At 39.0% G+C, this 21,386-nt stretch overlaps 1 long non-coding RNA gene and 1 pseudogene across 1 annotated transcript; one reads left to right on the top strand and one right to left on the bottom strand.

Annotated features, from left to right (window-relative positions):
• Nucleotides 1-9,886: 9,886 nt before the first annotated feature.
• LOC122145535 lies at nucleotides 9,887-11,362 on the top strand. Its single transcript, XR_006160377.1, has 2 exons — nucleotides 9,887-10,052; nucleotides 10,217-11,362. It is a non-coding gene; the product is annotated as an uncharacterized LOC122145535 (long non-coding RNA).
• A 6,868-nt stretch (nucleotides 11,363-18,230) lies between these two features.
• LOC109046112 lies at nucleotides 18,231-20,008 on the bottom strand (annotated as a pseudogene).
• Between the last annotated feature and the right edge of the window lie 1,378 nt (nucleotides 20,009-21,386).

Below are 21,386 nucleotides of genomic sequence, written 5' to 3'. Positions count from 1 at the left end.
TTGCTACCTAAATAGTAACTCGATATAATTTTTCATATCTATCTGAAATAAAAAGTTAGGTTCCCTTTCGAACATTCACTCATGTTATGTATGGGAAAACTCCTTTTTTCCTTTCTGCTGAAGCCTGATTTGTTCACATTTGTGTAGCTGCACAAACCAATGGCGCTTTAGCCCGCCAAAGGGGGCTATATAAGTCAGCCCTCAGCTCCATTCATTTGATCAATTCTCCTTCAGCGACGAGGATCATCTCTTCGCTGACTCTTCTGCAAGAAGAAGCCTTGGAAGAAGGTCCAGCTCTGCTATCCTTTCCAGCGGGCTCGGCCAGTATCATGTTGGCTCAGCGCCTGCGTACCCGGCCCTCCCCGTGTCCTCGTTTGAGGACGTCGTCATTGATGACATCACCACCGTCGACTCTGTATCCTTGGTGGCATCAGGAATGTTAATTAACATCAAAATAAGGATGTCCAAAATATTGAATGGAGGACTGGGCTGATTCCGGCGAGGAGCTGGATCTGGTCCTTGAGTGGTTGGCTCCTGACGAGCCCGCCTACGGCTTACTGGATGAATGGTTCCTGCCAGAGACCCGCCAGCAATCCTTCCATCAGCATCCATCCCCTGTTCTTACCAGCCATCCATTACGAGCTCACTAAGACATGGCGAGCTCCCTACTCGGCACGGGTGAACCCCTCTACTGAAGCAGCTCTCACCACTGTTGACGACGTTGACGAAAAGGGATACACCAAACTTCCCACCTGGAGGAAGCAATCGCCACATATCTGTGCCCGCCATCTGCCCTCAGCTTAAAGGGCCATGCAGCGCATCCATCTAAGCCCTGCAGGACCACTTCGGCTATCGCCGACAGGGCTTATGCAGCAGCCGGACCGGCCGGTTCAGCGCTGCACAAAATGGCGATCCTTCAGGTGTTCCAAGCCAAAGTTCTCCGTGATATGGACGAGTCTGGCTAGGAGCACCAGAAGGCCTTTAAGGAGCTGCGCGCAGCAACAGATCTCGCTCTGCATGCTACAAAGGCCACAGCACAAGCGATCAGCAAGACCATGGCCATCCTGGTGGTGCTGGAGCGCCACCTCTGGGTAATGCTGACTGAGATCAGGGACACTAAGAAAAGTTTTGCCGAAAGGGCTATTCGGCTCTGCTGTTCATGGGTTCACTAAAACGGTTTTCGGTGCTGCGCAGGCGCTGCATCACTTCCTCCCTAAACAACATGGGACCTCGTCTGCGGGCCACCAGAAGGGCCCAATGCTCAGCCTGCAAAGCCAGTGCAGCATCAGCCTCAGTGAAAAACGGAGCCTGGGCTGAAACAGTAATCCAGGCCGGGGAAACGATTCCCCTTCCCGAAGCGTCAAGGTCCCCGCCCACAAGTTGTGTTGGACCCTGAGCCGCCGAAGCCATCCTGAAGCGCTAGAGAGGAAAAGGAGAGGTCCCGTTCTCGCCTCGGCCGGAATGCCCCCTAAAACAGCTCGCCTTCACTCCTCACCTCTTCAATCACCTCTGAGAGACAAAGTTTCGTGTTCAGCGGGTCACGTCCTGCAGGTGCAGCACATGCACGAATATTTTACCGCTGTGATAGCGGACCCACATACTTTAACCCTCTGAAGTCGATTAACGCGTATACGCGTTTTGGGGTAATTTCTCCTGATAACCCCGAAAAGAACTTAAATTACACTCTCAGTTTTGATCGTACAGATAAGAGCAATACATCAAATTGAATCTGTAAAGGGTCTACTTTTTTTGTATACAGACATAATAACAACAAAACTTTGTGCACTTATAAAATAAAGATAACAAACAAGGAGTGCTGTCTGAAGCCTTTGTCTGCGCTTATCTTCATTTACAAACGCGTCATTAAAATGAACTGTAACTCAGTGAATACTCCAACACAGAGACATGAGAGAGATATCTATAGAAAGCCTGACATGTCTACTTTTAAACTAAACAAGTGCTGCCGAAAACAAATATTCTGTGATAAAGTAATCCATATGAAAACAACGCGATGTCCGTTTTTCACGTCTCCCTAAATTATCTTCTAATGCGACCACGCCCCCGCGCTGAACGCACTTTTGAGATGATAATGTTTCAGTGAAGCGCGCGGCTTGAATACGCCCACACAACAGAAGACAACGCAGCGAGATTGTTCTTCAAATTTTTTTTTTATTTTACTGTTTGCTTCGCGATGAGAGACATAAGACATAATTCACCCCAAAAAGATGTGATGTGTTGAGGATTTGAGATTTGGATTTCCTCAGAAAAAAAAGAATGAAGCACTTTATTCAGCAGAGATCATAAACATGAGTAAGTCTCTTATTTATATACTTGTACTAGTTTTCACATAACGTGTAAACATTTTACTAGTTAGAATTTTTTCCAAAGACTTTTTCCAAACTATAATTCCTGACTAAATGTTTAATCAAGTGAAATATTATGAAGTTTCAATAACAATATACACTACTATACCATTCAAAAGCTTGATGTAAATAATATAAATGTAACAATAAATTTAACTGTAACAAATGTAATAAACATTGCTGTTCTTTCAATTTATCCCCCCTAAAAAACCTTAAACAAATATTCTCAGCTCTTTTCAACATTAATAATAATAATAATAATAATAATGATGATAATAATAACAATAAATGTTTTTTTGTAGAAAATAAGATTGTTAAAAGGATTTCTGAAGGATTGTGTGACTGGAGTAATGATGCAAAAAATTCAGTTTGAAAGTCAGCTTTGATCGTTCCTAATAAACTGTTTAACTGCACTCACAAGTAAATATTAAATTATGTTGTGGGATAATTAAATATATTCTAAATAAACTACAAACATAAAATGATATACATTTATTTTGTCCTCACATTCTTTCTTGTAACTCATCCCTCTCAGTGACACAGCTGACTGAATGGCTCATTATGCAGCTCATTATGCAGGCCTTTGTCTTCTCAGGTGTGAATTCATGATAGTTGACGCCTACTCGCATATGACTTTTACCAACAAAAAGTGTCTTAGAAAATTTAAATCAATATATTGTTTTCTGTAAGTGAGTAAACAAGATGATTTTCACATCATTTAGAAAAAAAAAATTCTAGGCTACAAGCTCCAGTTCTCAAAAGTCCCGGGAACCAATTTTCTGTATGTGTTTTATTGCCTTATTCAAGTGATTTAACATTTTTAGTTTTTCACTAACCACGCATAACATTTATTTTTTTTTCTCAAAAACACAATAATGTACATACATGCTGCTCACATATCATTATAGCCCAGTTTGTGCTGATTACAGTGAGATTAGACTTTAGCCATTTAGATATTTACAAGAACTGAAAAAAGCACAAATGTCAGGGCATGACAAAACTTCTCCAGGCCCCAAAAATACCCTTAGACTCCAGAGGGTTAAAGAGCAAAATTCCTCATCCTCTCTCAATCATTTATATGAATGTAGACTCCCCGCTTTTTCAAGGCAAGCTCTCATTCGAGAAAATAAAACCTCTCGCCTCCCATTACACGGCCTGGGCAGCCATTCCGGGAATCTTGAGATGGGTTTTGGAAACAATTTGACGAGGCTACTTGCTGCAGTTCGCTCGCAGACCGCCCCGCTTCAGAGGCGTTGCTCAAAACTTTGTCCCAGACAACGAAGCTATTGTTATCCGGCAGGAGGTGCAAGCAATGCTTGCAAAAGTAGCTGTGGAAATAGTGCACCCAGTGAACAGCGAGTCAGGCTTTTTCAGTCACTATTTCCTCGTCCCAAAGAGAGACGGAAGGCTCAAACCCATTCTAGATCTCAGACATCTGAACAGCTCGCTTATGCGCCGGCCATTCAAGATGATGACGGTCAAGAATATTCTCATGCATATTTGCTCCGAGGATTGGTTTTTGACCGTGGATTTGAAAGATGCTTACTTTCACATCCACATAGCCCCCGTCACAGATTCACGTTCGAGGTAGTGGTCTATCAGTATGCAGTCCTTCCGTTTGGACTGTCCGTGGCCCCATGCACTTTTAGGCAGATGGGAATCCACGTATTGAACTACAGTACCTCGACAATTGGCTGGTTTTAGCCAGATCAGAATGGGAATTGAACGCTCACAAAGAGCTGCTGTTCATTCACTTACAGCTCCTCGGGTTGGTCATCAACCCACTGCAAGAGCCAGTTGTTGCCCAGATGACGAACTGTCTTTCTGGGAACAGTTCTAGTATCTGCCCTTATGCAAGCGTGGATTTCAACGGATCGGTCCCTGACTATTTAGGGATTGACGGCTTCCCTCAAACCGGGGACGACACGCCCCCTGAGGGTTTTTCAGAGGCTGCTCGGCCTCATGGCCACTGCCGCCTCTGTAACTCCGCTGGGCCTTCTCCACGTGCTGACCCTCCAATTTTGGCTAAAAGCCAGAGACCCGCCCCACGCTTGGCGGTTGAGGAAATTTCCAGTCAGGGTGAACCACCCCTGTATCAAAGCTGTGGCCCCCTGAAAGACCACTCGCCTGTTTCAGACAGGAGTGAGGATGGGCATGGCCTCCAGAAGGAAAGTGATCACGACAGACTCATCCAACTCTGGGTGGAGTGCACTGTTGGAGGGCAATCCGGCATTCGGCTCCTGGACAGCTCAGCAGCGATGCCTACATATCAACTGCCTGTAAATGTTGGCAGTCTTCTTAGCCCTGCAATCCTTCCTTCCGGCCATCAAAGGCCACCTAGTCTTGGTCCGTTCAGACAGCATGACAATGAGGCAGCCTCAGGTCTCACGCCTTATACAGACTGGCTCATCGCCTCCTTCTCTGGGCACAGAAAGAACTCCTCTCGCTAAGGGCAGTTCATGTGCCGGGCAAGATGAACCTCGGGGAGGACATGCTGTCCAGAGGCAAGGTAGCCCCGGGCGATTGGGTGCTGCACCCTCAGATGGTACAGCGAATTTGGGCAGTCTTTGGGAAGACAGAGTTCGACCTCTTCGCCTCGGAAGACAACTCTTATTGCCCAACATTTTTCTCAATACGGAGAGATGCCCTGGCCCACGACTGGCCCAGGGCTCGCCTGTATGCATTTCCTCCGGTCGCCCTGATTCCTCATATCATCAGGCGAGTCAAGGAAACCAAATGCTCCCTTCTCCTAGTAGCGCCACTCTGGAAGAAACAGACTTGGTTTCCGGAGCTGATGCAGCTGGTATCGAGGGCCCCATGGCTCATCCCGTTGAGGAGGAACCGTCTCTCGCAGGTGAGAGGCATGATTTGGTCTGGTGCCTTGACAGGAGTCTGACAGGCTCCCATCACGAGTAAGCAACACCATTCTTGAGGCAAGGGCACCGTCCACAAGATGGCTCTATGGCCAGAAATGGTCAGTGTTCTTCAATTGGTGCTCTGCACAGCAAGTGGACCTGGTTTCATGTAACGTGTCCCACGTGCTGACTTTTCTGCAAGAGCTGCTGGATAAGGGGCGTGCCCCTTCCACACTCAAAGTATATATGGCAGCCATCAGAGTGAATCACTCTCTCAAGGCCGGCCATTCAACGGGCAGAAACGACTTGGTCGTTAAATTTCTGAAGGGCTCGAGGAGACTGAATCCTCCTTGCCCTCAGACTGTGCCGTGCTGGGACTTATCCATGGTCCTAGGGGCCCTAAAAAGGCCCCCATTTGAGCCGCTCACTTTTGCCAGAGTCTAAAAATTAGACATTCCCATCCTGCAGGCAAGGATTCTATCTGTTTAAACCGCCCATGTGGGTAGTAATTATTTATGCCCTCAGCTAAGCTCAGGGCGGAATAATGCTTAGGTCCCTTAGGGCCCTTATTAGTGCTCTAACACTGAGCTCGCAGAGCAGCATATAATTGTTGCTCGTAGTGCGGCATGATTGGATTCATTCCCATACATAACGTGAGTGAACGTTCAAAAGGGAACGCTTTGGTTAATTAATGTAACCTCGGTTCCATGAGATAAGGGAACAAGCGTTATGTCACTTGCCGCACTACAAGCTGCATGAATCAATGATCGTCACTTCAGTCGAATGATCTGATGAATGGCGCTGCGGGCCGACTTATATAGCAGTCTGCCCCGCCCCTTTGGCAGGCTAAAGAGCCATTGGTTTGTGCAGCTACACAAACTTGAACAAATCAGGCTTCAGCAGAAAGGAAAAAAGGAGTTTCCCCATACATAACGCTTGTTCTCTTATCTCAGGGAACCGATGTCACGTTAAGTAACCGAAGCATTTTCCTTTAGCCCATTTCTGTTTATGTATATGGTATTTCCCCATAATCAAACAAAGATTAACAATAAAGGTCACGTTTGGTGGAAATCTTTGTCTATTAAAAAAAAAAAAAAAAACATTTTTCAGAAAAGTAAACTTTCATGTCTAGGCATTTACAAAGGAAAAATTCCAAATCTATCGAAAACATTTAGCTCTAAATGCAGTTAAAAAATAAGTGCACAACATTTTCTTTTTCAGTCCCACAGAAATCACATATAACATCTACATCAGTACAAAATCTAAGAAAAATTGTTTTAACAGGGTATACCAGATGGAGTACTTTAAAATGTACTTCTCCCACCTTATTTGTTATGCAATATGTTTTTAGGCAGCAACCATGCATATTTCCAGTCAATGCCCTCAAAAAGAACTCGGTATAAATACATATTTAATACTGCAAAATATGCTCGATGTTACAGTCACTGCCCTTGCATCCAGAATTAAGGAGAACATCCCAATCCAGTGAAGAGATTTGTTGAAACACTGGTTCCTAATTATTGTGACCCAACATTTCAGGTGAAAAATAATCCACTTCTTACCTCCGAGACTGTGTTATTGTTATGATCTATATGACCTTATTATTTTTATTGTGAGTATTAGGCTTATCATTATTGCTGATCACTGTTGCTGTGCTATGTTATTGTAATATTTACCATTATATAATCAGAGGAGTATAGAAGAGTTTATGAAAGTGTCACTCCATAATACAATAGTAAAAAAATATATAAATATGTATAGTATTTTTATGTCACATTAATCAGTGTCTACTAGAAAACCTTCCTAAGGAAAGGATATGGACCAGAAGACATTGCAGTTACTAAATGATATTTAGACAGACTTAAATAAGTTCCAGATCTATACTTGTGCTCTTATTATTTCAGTTATTTTGCCTTTAATGTAATTAATCATGTGCAAACAATATACTTGCTCTTGTGAATTTATTTTGATGTTAATTAGTTACATTGTGCCAGCTGTTTCTTTAATACCGTGTGGTTAATACACATGTTGCTTCTGATTGGGCTGACATTTTTGACACACCCACCAAACAAGAGAAAACGTATCTCAAACCCCGTTGCACAATGTTGCACAATGTTTCCAGGAAACATGTTGTTCAAACCGGAAACCGTAGCAAAACAGAGCACACCGGTTTGAGCTTGAATTTGCCCCAGGTCTGAGACTCACAGTCTCCTTATTCACATTTCCTTTAAACAGACATTTTAATCTGGATGGTATAGCATCAAACACTATATAATATTTTTTAGGTATTATTGGAATATTATACCTTATATATGAAGAAATTCTATGTAGGTATACAGGTGCCCATTTTCATTAAATAACTGACTGTTTAACAAATACCAATTTTGTGAAAATGTTTAGTTTGGGATGCAGAAATATGTTGTTGGTCTCTGACAATATCAAATCTGAAAGAAAATGGAAAACAAATATGTAAATGTTGAGGTGGGTTGTTCCTGTGAAGCTGCTGTGGAAATACAATACTTCATTACAGAACATGCAGACTCTCTGTCTCTCCACCTCATTCAAATTAACACACTTCCACAGAATTACAGCAGCAAAGTCCAACACAGATGATGACAACAACAAAAGGAAATACATGTGAATGAGGAAGAACAATGAAAAGGGCTTCTGTTTAAGAGTAAACTAATGAAGTGACGTGTTGAATGACGGATGAGAGCAGATATAATAATCACATAGTTTAAAAGCTGCAGACAGAAACATCAGACTCAGAACAGAAACACACCACCTCTAAAGTAAGAACAAATCACATCTTCATTCTTTAACTAGAATTAGACGTTGAGATGCTAATATTATCTGAAGGAGTGTAAATTGTTATTTTTTAATTAAATGTTTTACTTTCTTATTCTTCCTCAGAAATGGAGCAAGCTCTATATTTCATTCTTCTTCTTGTTGGTGAGTGTTTGTGGTTTTATTTCTGGTTTCTAGTTTCATTAGGTTTGATCCTGTTATGAAAAGCATTAAAGCAGCGCCTCTCTTTCACAGCTCTCTGCTCCGTATCTGAATGTGTTCAGCGTCAGTATCACTTTATAAATGAGGAGAAGACCTGGACTGAAGCTCAGAGATACTGCAGAGAGAATTACACAGATCTGGCCACCGCTGACAACATGAACAACATGAACGAGCTGAAGAAGAGTGTGAATGATGAACGTTCTGGATTGGGCTGCAGAAGACGGGTCGTGATGAATGGCAGTTCTTCAGGTGAACCTGCGCTCTATCTGAACTGGGCGACTGGACAACCAGAAAATAACAATTGTTCTATGATGAGAAATGGAGAATGGCATGTTGTGGGATGTGATAAGTCCCTGACCTTTATCTGCAATTCATCCAATAACAGTGAGTGCATCTCCCTACATTGACAACAAACATTAATTTATAAAAAGATGCATCATATTCAGTTTTCAACCCTACTCCTGGAGGCCCACTGTCCTGTAAAGTTTATATCCAGCCTGTTTCAGCTCGTGATTTTCAGGTGATCCTGAAGATCTTTGATTATGGTTGGAGCTGAACTTTGCAGGACAGCGGCTCTCCAGAACCGAAGCTGGCCACTCCTGACCTCAGCTGTACACAGTTCTGACACAAAACTAACTGCTTCTTCTTTTTAATGTGGTCATAAATATAGACAACTTGAAGTCAGTTTCTGAAGAGACAAACTGGAAAAAAGTATTTCATTGAACGCTTGTTGATATTTTGCTCTCTCATGGGATAACCTTGGAAATCTGTCATTAGAGATAATAGCTGGTTTTTTTTTTTTTCAGCAATATTTATATGTTATGTGTTGTTGTTTTTTAGTCAATTTTTTTTGGGTTGTGTATTATGAATTATTGGTTGATTTTTTTGGGTAAAATTTAACACACATGTAGTAGGGGGTCAAAACTGATGTCTGGCCTAGGAAAATTGACATTAACCTTTATTCAAATGTTAGTAAAACTGTATTCAAGATTTTGTTAGCATATTGCTTTGTTGTGATTGAAGTCAATAGTTAATTTGTGACATTATTTCCTGGTCAGGGTGTCATACAAAGGAATTATGAACACATACAAAAACGAGAGAGAACAAAGTATTAATAAGTGATAATGTTGTGTTTTCCTGTGCACTATAATTATTTTGTCAGAGAAATATCTTAACTAGTTTAAGTGTTTTGTTCTTCTGTCATATTTAAAATAGTTGGTTTAATCAAATATGTAAGATCATTAATAACTAACAGCACCTCCGGACATCATTTTTGGACATACGGCATGACAGTCTGCCCCTTGGAGATGGTTATTCTCAGAAATTAGCCTTTTTAAGTAGATGTTTGAAACAAATAAAACATTTTAGACATGGACTTGTGATCATTAGCTACAGAGTCTGTGATAAACCATCTGAACACCTTGAGCTGTGCAATACATTCAGCTTTCAGTATCTCAACACAAACCCTTAAATAAGTGAGCTTGCATAGGACACAATGTCAATAACGATTTAAGTGAAAATAATAATAAAAATCAGGCTATAGGAGCAAGATGACCTCTAGCAATATTATTAACATTTCAACTATATACAGGTCCTTCTCAAAAAATTAGAAAAATAAAAAATAAAAGACCTGAAATATTTCAGTTGGTGTGCAATGAATCTAAAATATATGAAAGTTTAATTTTTATCATTACATTATGGAAAATAATGAACTTTTTCACAATATGCTAATTTTTTGAGAAGGACCTGTATATAAAGAGCTTTCAGGGACGATGGATTGACGTCTCTTGCACCAACCACCAGTTTCCTTTTGTGTGTCATGAAGGTGAGTAGATCCTCACAAAACACACACAATCCATCATCAGCTCCAGATCTCTTAAAGTTCCCGCTACATGTCTGACATGACAAATTCATCCCCAGTGTTTGTTCTGCATGTTGTTTTTGATCAGTCTCTCTCTAGTTTCTGCTTGTGCTTTGTTTGGTTTCCAGATAAACTGATTGTGATCAGAGAGAATCTGACGTGGTCTGAAGCTCTGAGATACTGCAGACAGAATCATGTGGATCTGGTCTCGGTTCATTCAGAAGAGATTCAGCGTCGTGTGATGAACGTGGTTAAACTGGCGTCTACTGCGGAGGTGTGGTTGGGTTTACGTTACGCTCACATTTTGGGCGTCTGGTTCTGGGTGAGTGGAGAGATGGTGTGCTATCAGAACTGGGCTCCAGGGAACGGTACATCAGAGGAGGACTGTGAACACACAGTGAGATCTGGAGCAGTTCAGTCTGGAGGAGATCAGCGCTGGATCAGCCGTCCTGAAACTGACAAACTCAACTTCATCTGCAGCAGATTTTAAGAGTGAAAGGATACACAGACCTTTCATTTAAGAAAACAAGTGCTTGTGTGTTCACTTCCTTTAACTTCATTTTCATTCATCGTTTGTTAAACAATAATTTTTCATATAATAACTTTAGTCTCAGCAGGCAGTCGCACCAGTGGTGAATCTTTTGCTCAGATGCTTTTTGTTTGTTTTTTTTTTGTTCAATTATATTCTTCAGTAAGCTGTTATTGAGCTGTAAATGGTCTGATTTGTTCTGTTGAGTTTTTCTCCAGGTAGATGAATTTCTGTTGATGCATCAGTGTGATTCCTGTGGGTTCATTTGCTCCATTAAGAGCCTCGATGGTAAGAATTGCTATTAACATCTTTTTTTTTTGACAAACTCTGTCTTTTTGTTTTTTTCTAACTTCAAAATTATCAGACGTTAATCTGTTAATTCAATTTTGTGAGGGGTCAAAGGGCATCATATACTCATCATTGGATATACATTTATAATGTTTCCTTCTTTTATATTATGAGATAATTTATGAATTTAAGCTTTAAATTTATGATTTAAGGATCTCAATTTGCTGGTGTGGCTACTTCTCTTTTTCTTATATTACATTTAATGTTTTAATCATGTCTTTAGATTAGAAATGACTGGTTGAATGTGAGTTAACGAACACATGCCTTAGCTCAGTGAAATATTGTTTATTCTCAAAGGTGTGAAAATTGGGTATAAAATATTTACAATCCTTTTGTGCTAAACATAAAAGAACATGTCAACAACAGCAGCTCAAATAAACTACAACCAGCAATCTCATCTCTTGACTCTTTCCCAACATCAGAATGATCATTAAATTATAAAATCCAACATAAAGTTTTAAATCCTATTTAAAATTTGAGGCATAGTGTAACTTTCCTGTTGTTACCTAGTTTTGTTAAAAGGGAGCTGATAAACAAGCACAATTAAACATTTTGTTATCTGATTTCATTTTTATCATTGATCTAGATACCTGATTTACACTGCATGGTTCAAATGACCCAATTCTGATTTTTTCCTCTCATGTGGCACAGATCGGATATGACCGGTGAACCTGTAAGCAGGAAAAAAATGCATGGATTCCGATTTTCTCAGATCGGATTTAGGCCTCATTCATATGTGGTAATAAATCGGATATGAATCGGATACGTGCATTTGCGTGTGCCATGTAAGCAGACAAATCGGATATTCCCCAGTAAATGTGAGTCGTACGTCATTAAAAAAGTGACGTCAACTCTGGTGGACACCACCAACTGAGATCTCATGACTTATTATAGGCGCGATGGAGGACGAAGGATACACACAGTGGAGCAATGCGGAGGTTTCATGTCTTTAAGTCTTTGGGGCGAAGAGACAGTGCAGGCAAAAATGCAGGGTTGTTACAGAAATAAATCCGTGTTTGAAGACATGTCACGAGATATGGGGAGGCACGGTTTAAGCGCTTTTTTCTCCGCCGTACGAGATGTTTTGTTGATTTGTTTTTTTTTGTTGACTTTTCAAAATATTGTGGAAAGCAAAACACTGTATAATTTTATTTGCATCTGCATCCATTTGTATTTCGTGCTGTTTTACTTCCTTCTCCGGGTCAGAACGTCTACGTTTGGTAGTTTCAGCAGTGTATAGTGTAAATGCAAAAATCGGATACGGATCACTTTTATAAGATGATGTAAACGGGTCGTCAAAAAAATTGGATATAGTCAGAAAATCGGATTTGGGCATCAAGACCTGAATTTTTTTGTGCTGTTTCGTATCATTTATTAGTTGCGTAATGAATTATTGTGTCCGTGGATCATGAATTTTGTTGAGTAATGTCAATAATCAGAGGTCATAATTACTATTTAATTTACTGCTTCATGCTTGTCATTTTTTAAAAAGTGGTTCTGTTTAGCCCCCTACAGTCACTTACGTAACAACTTAGTTGAAGCTCAAACAATAATCAGAGGTTATGGCTAGCACTATGAAATACTGTACGCTTATACTTTAATAGTGTTTATCTAACCCCCAATAGTTGATCTAACTGTATAACAACTTGAATAAAGCCGAGACAATAACCAGGTTATGGCTAGTACTATGAAGTATGCCCGAACCATGCGTACTCAATAGTACCTTGTATAGCCCCCATAGTTAAATCAACTGCATAACAACTTAAAGTCAAGCAGTTAATCAGAAATCTAGATTCTCGCCTGCTGTGCCTCATGCTCCATCTAACCTGAGATCTAGTGTGTACTTAACCTTGGATGCAGATTTGCGGTAACAAAGGATACATCGTATCTTCTAAAGTAAATAATTTCAGAGTAAGTCAGAATAGAATCAAACGTAACTGTTTATTATCTGTCAGGCAAATATGTATTATGCCAATTAAAAGTTATCAAATCAATCATTACAAGACATCAATTTCTCAAAGATTAATTTATGAGTAAAGGATGCATACCTAACTTAAGAAAAATACATAGCATGAAGTGTATGGACACACTCCGGGCTCATCTGGCTACAGAAGCGGCATAATCTTCTTGCAACATTCACTTAAGCACTCAGACCAAGACAAATATCTCCCAAAAGCAAGACAGGAGCTAACGATTGGAATTTGCATTGATTAAGTCCTAGCTGTGGAGAGTTTACAGTTTTTGGGGACAGATGGTAATTTGCATGAAAGACACTGGAAAATGACACACCCTCAACAGTGAGCAACTTTTAGGATCTGTATTACCTTCTAGTCTACTTGTAAGATTGAGACCATACCAGTCAACTTGAGAAAACTCAAATGATTCCAAACATGACTGTGAATATCACTTGCATGTATTTAGAACATTATATTATGCTGTTGACCATTCTGAGTGAGGGGAGGTGGGTGAGGGAAAGAAGTGAATGAAAAGGACAGGTGAGAAGGGACTTTTCTCACATCCTCTCTCAGTGAAATGTTGAAACAGATGCCTGTATGTTAATACACTGTGTGTTTTGTCCATATCTTAGATCAAAGTGTCTGAGGTTCTACAAGTCTTACACTTGACTCAGACACAAAGAGCCGGATGAGAGAAACAAACAAAGGAAGTTGTTACACCGCAAATAAATAAGCTAGTTAACTAATCCATATGAACATTTATAGGGGTGTGACAAGACACTTATCCCACAAGTCGAGACACGAGACTGGGTTCACTAGAACGAGACAAGATTTTTAGACTTTTTTAAAGAAATCCTCAAAGACTAAATATATAGGGGAAAATAGTATTTTATTGAAAAACACAAAATGCAAAAAATGTAGAAGCATTTTGAAATCAACTTGTGCTTTATGAAATTAAACTTCTATTATATATAATATATCTATTATATGCAGCAATAAACATGTAAACTAGAGCTGCACGATTCTAGATAAACTGAGAATCATGTGTTATACAGGTCCTTCTCAAAAAATTAGCATATTGTGAAAAAGTTCATTATTTTCCATAATGTAATGATAAAAATTAAACTTTCATATATTTTAGATTCATTGCACATCAACTGAAATATTTCAGGTCTTTTATTGTTTTAATACTGATGATTTTGGCATACAGCTCATGAAAACCCAAAATTCCTATCTCAAAAAATTAGCATATCATGAAAAGGTTCTCTAAACGAGCTATTAACCTAAACATCTGAATCAACTAATTAACTCTAAACACCTGCAAAAGATTCCTGAGGCTTTTAAAAACTCCCAGCCTGGTTTATTACTCAAAACCGCAATCATGGGTAAGAGGTTAACCCAGAAGGCCATCACTGACACCCTCAAGCGAGAGGGTAAGACACAGAAAGAAATTTCTGAACGAATAGGCTGTTCCCAGAGTGCTGTATCAAGGCAGCTCAGTGGGAAGTCTGTGGGAAGGAAAAAAGTGTGGCAAAAAACGCTGCACAACGAGAAGAGGTGACCGGACCCTGAGGAAGATTGTGGAGAAGGACCGATTCCAGACCTTGGGGGACCTGCGGAAGCAGTGGACTGGGTCTGGAGTAGAAACATCCAGAGCCACCGTGCACAGGCGTGTGCTTTTGAACCAGAAACAGCGGCAGAAGCGCTTGACCTGGGCTACAGAGAAGCAGCACTGGACTGTTGCTCAGTGGTCCAAAGTACTTTTTTCGGATGAAAGCAAATTTTGCATGTCATTCGGAAATCAAGGTGCCAGAGTCTGGAGGAAGACTGGGGAGAAGGAAATGCCAAAATGCCTGAAGTCCAGTGTCAAGTACCCACAGTCAGTGATGGTCTGGGGTGCCATGTCAGCTGCTGGTGTTGGTCCACTGTGTTTTATCAAGGGCAGGGTCAATGCAGCTAGCTATCAGGAGATTTTGGAGCACTTCATGCTTCCATCTGCTGAAAAGCTTTATGGAGATGAAGATTTCGTTTTTCAGCACGACCTGGCACCTGCTCACAGTGCCAAAACCACTGGTAAATGGTTTACTGACCATGGTATTACTGTGCTCAATTGGCCTGCCAACTCTCCTGACCTGAACCCCATAGAGAATCTGTGGGATATTGTGAAGAGAAAGTTGAGAGACGCAAGACCCAACTCTCTGGATGAGCTTAAGGCCGCTATCGAAGCATCCTGGGCCTCCATAACACCTCAGCAGTGCCACAGGCTGATTGCCTCCATGCCACGCCGCATTGAAGCAGTCATTTCTGCAAAAGGATTCCCGACCAAGTATTGAGTGCATAACTGAACATAATTATTTGAAGGTTGACTTTTTTGTATTAAAAACTCTTTTCTTTTATTGGTCGGATGAAATATGCTAATTTTTTGAGATAGGAATTTTGGGTTTTCGTGAGCTGTATGCCAAAATCATCAGTATTAAAACAATAAAAGACCTGAAATATTTCAGTTGGTGTGCAATGAATCTAAAATATATGAAAGTTAAATTTTTATCATTACATTATGGTAAATAATGAACTTTTTCACAATATGCTAATTTTTTTAGAAGGACCTGTAGAGGTGGTGTGTTTCTGTTCTGAGTCTGATGTTTCTGTCTGCATCTTCAAACTACGCAATTATTATATCTGCTCTCATCCGTCATTCAACATGTCACTTCATTTGTTTATTATTCTAAAACCCCATTTCATATTTCATTTCCTCTATATTTGTGTACTTGTCCATCACTTTCCCTAATTTGCATATTGATGTTTGTGATCAGTCAGTATTAGTAAATGTGAATATGGACCTTAATTAACACAATTACATACATTATGTATATTCTGAAAATTATTTATTTATATTTTAACGTTCACAACTAAAAAGCTGTTTTAATGTTATAGGTGGGCAGCATAACATTATTTGAAATTCATTTTTATATTTTTCTGTTGGGCCACTTTTTATCTGGTGCTGAAACAAATAACTCTAATGAGCTGATTGATGAAGGTTCAGTTAATTAGTGAAGACAGGTGATATTGGTTACTGAGAGCATTTAAAACTCCTCTGTTTGAGGCTTCAGAGTGTGAGATGAAGGAATAAGTGTGATTGTTGAGAATGAAAAAAAAAAAAAAAAAAAACAAGACAAAAAAAAAAAAGTGGGACAAGACAAAGAGGAAGAATGAGAATGAGACTCTGGTCATATTGTGTATTTATTCTCCTGAGGTCTATTTATAATGTTAGGCAAGAGTCTCATTATCCCAGCTGAAATAATAATAACATCATTTGTTTCTGTTTCAGAAGAAATGTTTCTGTTTTTCTCTGTCTAAATACTTGATTGTGACTGGATGGAATGCAATGATTTTTATATATATATATATATATGATATGTATATATTTATGTGTGTGTTTATAATTCTTTTCTTTGTGAAAAGTCTAGTTTTGTTTCGTTTCATACTGCTGCTGTTTACTGTATATTTTTTGGTTGTTTACGAATAACACGAACACATCCTCATGTTTGAATGTCCATGCCAAACACATCCTCATCCATTTGCTTATGTCCACAAACAGTGATTTAGATATTCAGGCTGGACAATATTTGCATCTCTGACGTGAAACAAACAGTGAGTGTTATTATTCTAGTCATATTTCATTACACTTCATTCACTCTTGTTCCTGTAACTGTTTAAGTTCAAGTGAGTTTAACACCTGAGTTTAACCACATTCATTGCTACTTCGGAGTCATAATTTAACATATTATTTCCTGAATTAAATATAAACTCTTAAATAATCATTGTACTAATGCATGTTATTAAAATATTATCTGGGTTGCCAGCGGTGCTGTTTCCAAAATGTGAATGTATTGAGCATACATACTAAATTTAGCTAAATAAGTAGTATGCAATGAAATCTATTAAAGTAATTCCACAGCTTCCTCAGACCCTGAACAGCAGTACTAGATGGATATGATGCTGCTCTTTGCTTGCTGTTAGAATGTGAGCTTATACAGTTAGGAGATTTTATCTCACGTTTGACAGGATCCCTAAAAAGTATAAAGGATGAGCATACATAAGTACTGTGAGCAAATGGATTTTAGTGTCTGGTACTTCGTTTCTCTTTGTGCCAAGATGTACAGATTTCTCACGTTTGACAGGACTAAAATAAATCTAATACTGTGAGAAATGGATTTTACACGTGTTCAATTGTCCAAAATTGTCTGATTTGCAATATCAGTAGATATTCCTAGACTTGAGAACAATCTTAAAATCTTAAAAAAATGTCAGAAAAAAAAAAAAAAAAACTTTCAGTAGAACATTTGTAATAAAAGAAATCAATTTTGGAGGAAAAGATGCCTTAAGATTCCTGACTAATCCCTCCACAATTCTAACTGGAGTCTAGGTTCTTCAGCAAGTACATGTGTTGTTCACCACTGGCCTTTTGTTAAATCAATCAAATCCATAATTTTAGTGATCCCAGCATTGAACAAATTAATGATTAAAGAAGACGATACATTAGATGGCATTTCAAAAAGGGGATTCAAAAAAGAGACTCCGCAATACAATAATGTTAATCTTGTCTTAATTTAAAACAATCCCATGATTATGATTACGAATAGGCCTACATAAAAATAAATAAATAAAAAATACTGAAAGGTAAGCAATGCATCTTCTCTACAAATGACTTATGCGTTGAAAACAAATGCTTCTCAAGACCAATTCCTCCAAGGTTTTTTTTTAGTATAAAAAGACCAAACATATTTTATTGTGAAATCGTCTCGGTCTAATAAACGAAGCAGGGCGCTGCAGTCCCATTTTTCACCACAGATTTACATTGGAACATTGTGGGGCGCTGTAGAGCTGGGAAGACTGTCTACCTCGCTTACCATCATGATACATGACTGACGAAGCCATAGGAAGCTGAAATGTGCTTGTTTTGTAAGTGACAATATATCCTAAATATCAGCCTAATAAATCAACAATCAAAAGTAAAGTTTACATGTTTGTTACATATAATTCATTGTCACATCTAAAAGAAATCAGGAAATAGTGAGTAGACGAGAATACTGGCTGTAGATGAGTTTATTTGAGCTGATCTTCTGTTATCATGTGTTTATGTCATGGTTTTGATCTTTCCTCTTTGGATCAAACACAATATATTTTATACCCAACTTTTACTTTTGCTTTTCAATCACTAACCAGATTTCATTCTGCTGAGAAACAAAGAAGATTTCTCTCAAGAGCTGCTGCTCTCAGAACCACAATTAAGCAGTCATTTCTAATATATGATTAGTGCAAAACAAAGAGATTTATCCCCACCAGATATACAGAGAGATTCTTAAAACACATCATGTAAGTGTTTTTAACAGTTAAATAATATTAAACATTGATGTTAGAAAACTTTATTTTTATATCATTATAATTCTTTTGAGACTTAAGCAAGACTTTGACACTTTTAAAACCAAATTATCAGATTCACTCAGAAGCTATCAAAGAAAAAAATATCACATATAATTAAGTGAGAAAAATAATGAAGTGTAAAAAGAGTGAACAAGAAAACAAACAATTCACGTGTCCTTCACTCTTAATATCTGCTGCAGATGAAGTTGAGTTTGTCAGTTTCAGGACGGCTGATCCAGCGCTGATCTCCTCCAGACTGAACTGCTCCTTTTCTCTTCTCGAGTTTTACAGTTTTCCGGTTTCGTTCCGTTCCCTGGAGCCCAGTTCTGATAGCACACGGTCTCTCCACTCACCCAGAGCCACATGTTCATGATGCAGTAGTTATGTAAACCCAACCACACCTCCGCAGTAGACGCCAGTTTAACCACGTTCATCACACGACGCTGAATCTCTTCTGAATGAACCGAGACCAGATCCACATGATTCTGTCTGCAGTATCTCAGAGCTCCAGACCACGTCAGAGTCTCTCTGATCACAATCAGTTTATCTGGAAACCAAACAAAGCACAAGCAGAAACTAGAGAGAGACTGATCAAAAACAACATGCAGAACAAACACTGGGGATGAATTTGTCATGTCAGACATGTAGCGGGAACTTTAAGAGATCTGGAGGTGATGATGGATTGTGTGTGTTTTGTGAGGATCTACTCACCTTCATGACACACAAAAGGAAACTGGTGGTTGGTGCAAGAGATGTCAATCCATCGTCCCTGAGCTCCTGGTTCAGTCACTCACCTCTATAATTATCAGGCTGATCAGACTTCCAGTATCTGAATGAAGAGTTACTCTGATCTGACCACTGCCATGAGTCTCTGAACAGACCGATCCAAGCTTCAGATATCAGACTGTCATTCATGATCTTCTCAATCTGTTGATTCTCATCCTGGTTTCTCACTCTGACCAGATCAGTGTGATTCTGTCTGCAGTAACTCTGAGCGTCTCTCCATTTCATCGTCTGATTGATAAAGATGAGTCCTGTGTTTGCTTTAAGAAAAACAAATGGACAATGATTCATGAATCAGTTTGTTCATTATTATTACGTTGCTTTATGGTTTGGATGTGAACAGGAGCAGCGGTGGAAACATCAGAAACATATCATTCAAAGACTTGAGCTGCTTCTACAGCTGGTGATAAATTGATGTTCACAGTATTTTCAAGATTACTGAAAATGATTTTGAATGTTTTTTCTATTTATTGATTTTGTTTTCTTATATATCTCTCTGGAATACTTCTGACACAAAGTTTTTTTTTAATTATTATTTATTTTTATTTTATTTATTTTTTTTGGGGGGGGGGGGTTGGTGTGTCTATACAGAAATTGAATGACCGATAAAAGTGTGACAAATATCCACAGTCTCGTGTATATCCATGATCAAATAAAAAATTACTCAGATTTGGTATTTTGTCCATTTATGAAGGGTTTTTTGTCAGTTTAAATAGCTGCACTTACTGTTGTTGCAGATGAAAGGTCGTGTATCACTACATCGCCCAGTTCAGATAGAGCACAGGTTCACCTGAAGGCCACCGCCATTCATCACGATCCGTCTTCTGCAGCCCAATCCAGACACGTTCCTTATAATTCTTCAGCTCGTTCATGTTGTTCATGTTGTCAGCGGTGGCCAGATCTGTGTATTTCTCTCTGCAGTATCTCTGAGCTTCAGTCCAGGTCTTCTTCTGATTTATAAAGTGATACTGACGCTGAACACATTCAGATACGGAGCAGAGAGCTGTGAAAGAGAGACGCTGCTTTAATGCTTTTCATAACAGGATCAAACCTAATGAAACTAGAAACCAGAAATAAAACCACAAACACTCACCAACGAGAAGAAGAATGAAATATAGAGCTTGCTCCATTTCTGAGCAAAACATGATCAAGTAATGAATAAAAAAAAAAAAAAAAAATAACAGCATTACATGATTAACAGTCATAAAGACAATATTAAGATATCAAAAATCTAATTTTCTTAAAGAATAAAGATGTGAGTTGTTCTTACTTTAGAGCTTGTGTGTTTCTGTCCTGAGTCTGATGTTTCTGTCTGCAGCTTCAAACTATGTGATGATTATATCTGCTCTCATCAGTCAGTTATTGCTCTAAAGTTAATTTTCATATTTCACTTCCTCTGTTTGTTTGTGTGTATTTGTCCATCTCTTTCCACTTATTTGAATATTAACATCTGTCAGTCAGTATCTGTCAACAGGAATAGGGATTTTAATCAAACAATTATGTACACATTAACATTTATAATATATACAGTATTTTAACATTCGCAACTAAACAGCTGCTTAAATGGGTCACATTTTATTTTATCTGGTGCTGAAACGAACACTCAACTACTGAGGTGATTAATGGTGGTTGAGTTAATTAGTGAAGACAGGTGATACTGGTTACTGAGAGCCTTTAAAAACCCTCCGTTTGAGGAGCTTCAGACAAAGAGAAAGAAACGTGTGAGATGAAGGAATGAGTGTGATTCTTGAGCGAGATTATGTCAAGAGATGGATTTAGAGTATTAGAGAAGACAAATTGAAGAGAAAGGTTATTTCTTCTTTTGAGTTGAATCGTTGTTACTTTTTAGAGGTCTTCTCTTTGTGAAAATTCTTATTTTGTTTTGTTTCATTCTCCTGGGGCCTCATTTATAAAACTTTGCGTAGATTTAATCCTTAAAGTGTGCGTACGCACATAAGGCAGAATTTGCGTACGCACAAAAGTTTTCAGATTTATTAAACCATTCGTATGCCAGAACCTGTGAAAAAATCCCTTTATACAGTAAATCCCAGTCAGGGGAAGATTGTGCGTGCGTGCATCTCCACCCTGACTCCGACCCCGAAATCACCATATATGGAGCTTACAACGCCTTGTTTTACTATGCATATAACCTCATCTGCATGTCATTTCCATGCATATTTCTCATGCACGTGACACTATGTTTTAACACTGAGACATTAAAGAAATATGAGATGGGGACTATAACGCCATTTGTGCCAT

Source organism: Cyprinus carpio, chromosome A7 (assembly GCF_018340385.1).
Source record: "Cyprinus carpio isolate SPL01 chromosome A7, ASM1834038v1, whole genome shotgun sequence".
Lineage (NCBI taxonomy): Eukaryota > Metazoa > Chordata > Actinopteri > Cypriniformes > Cyprinidae > Cyprinus > Cyprinus carpio.
The sequence above is the reverse complement of the archived record's forward strand: the minus strand, read 5'-3'. Positions and strand labels throughout refer to the sequence as shown.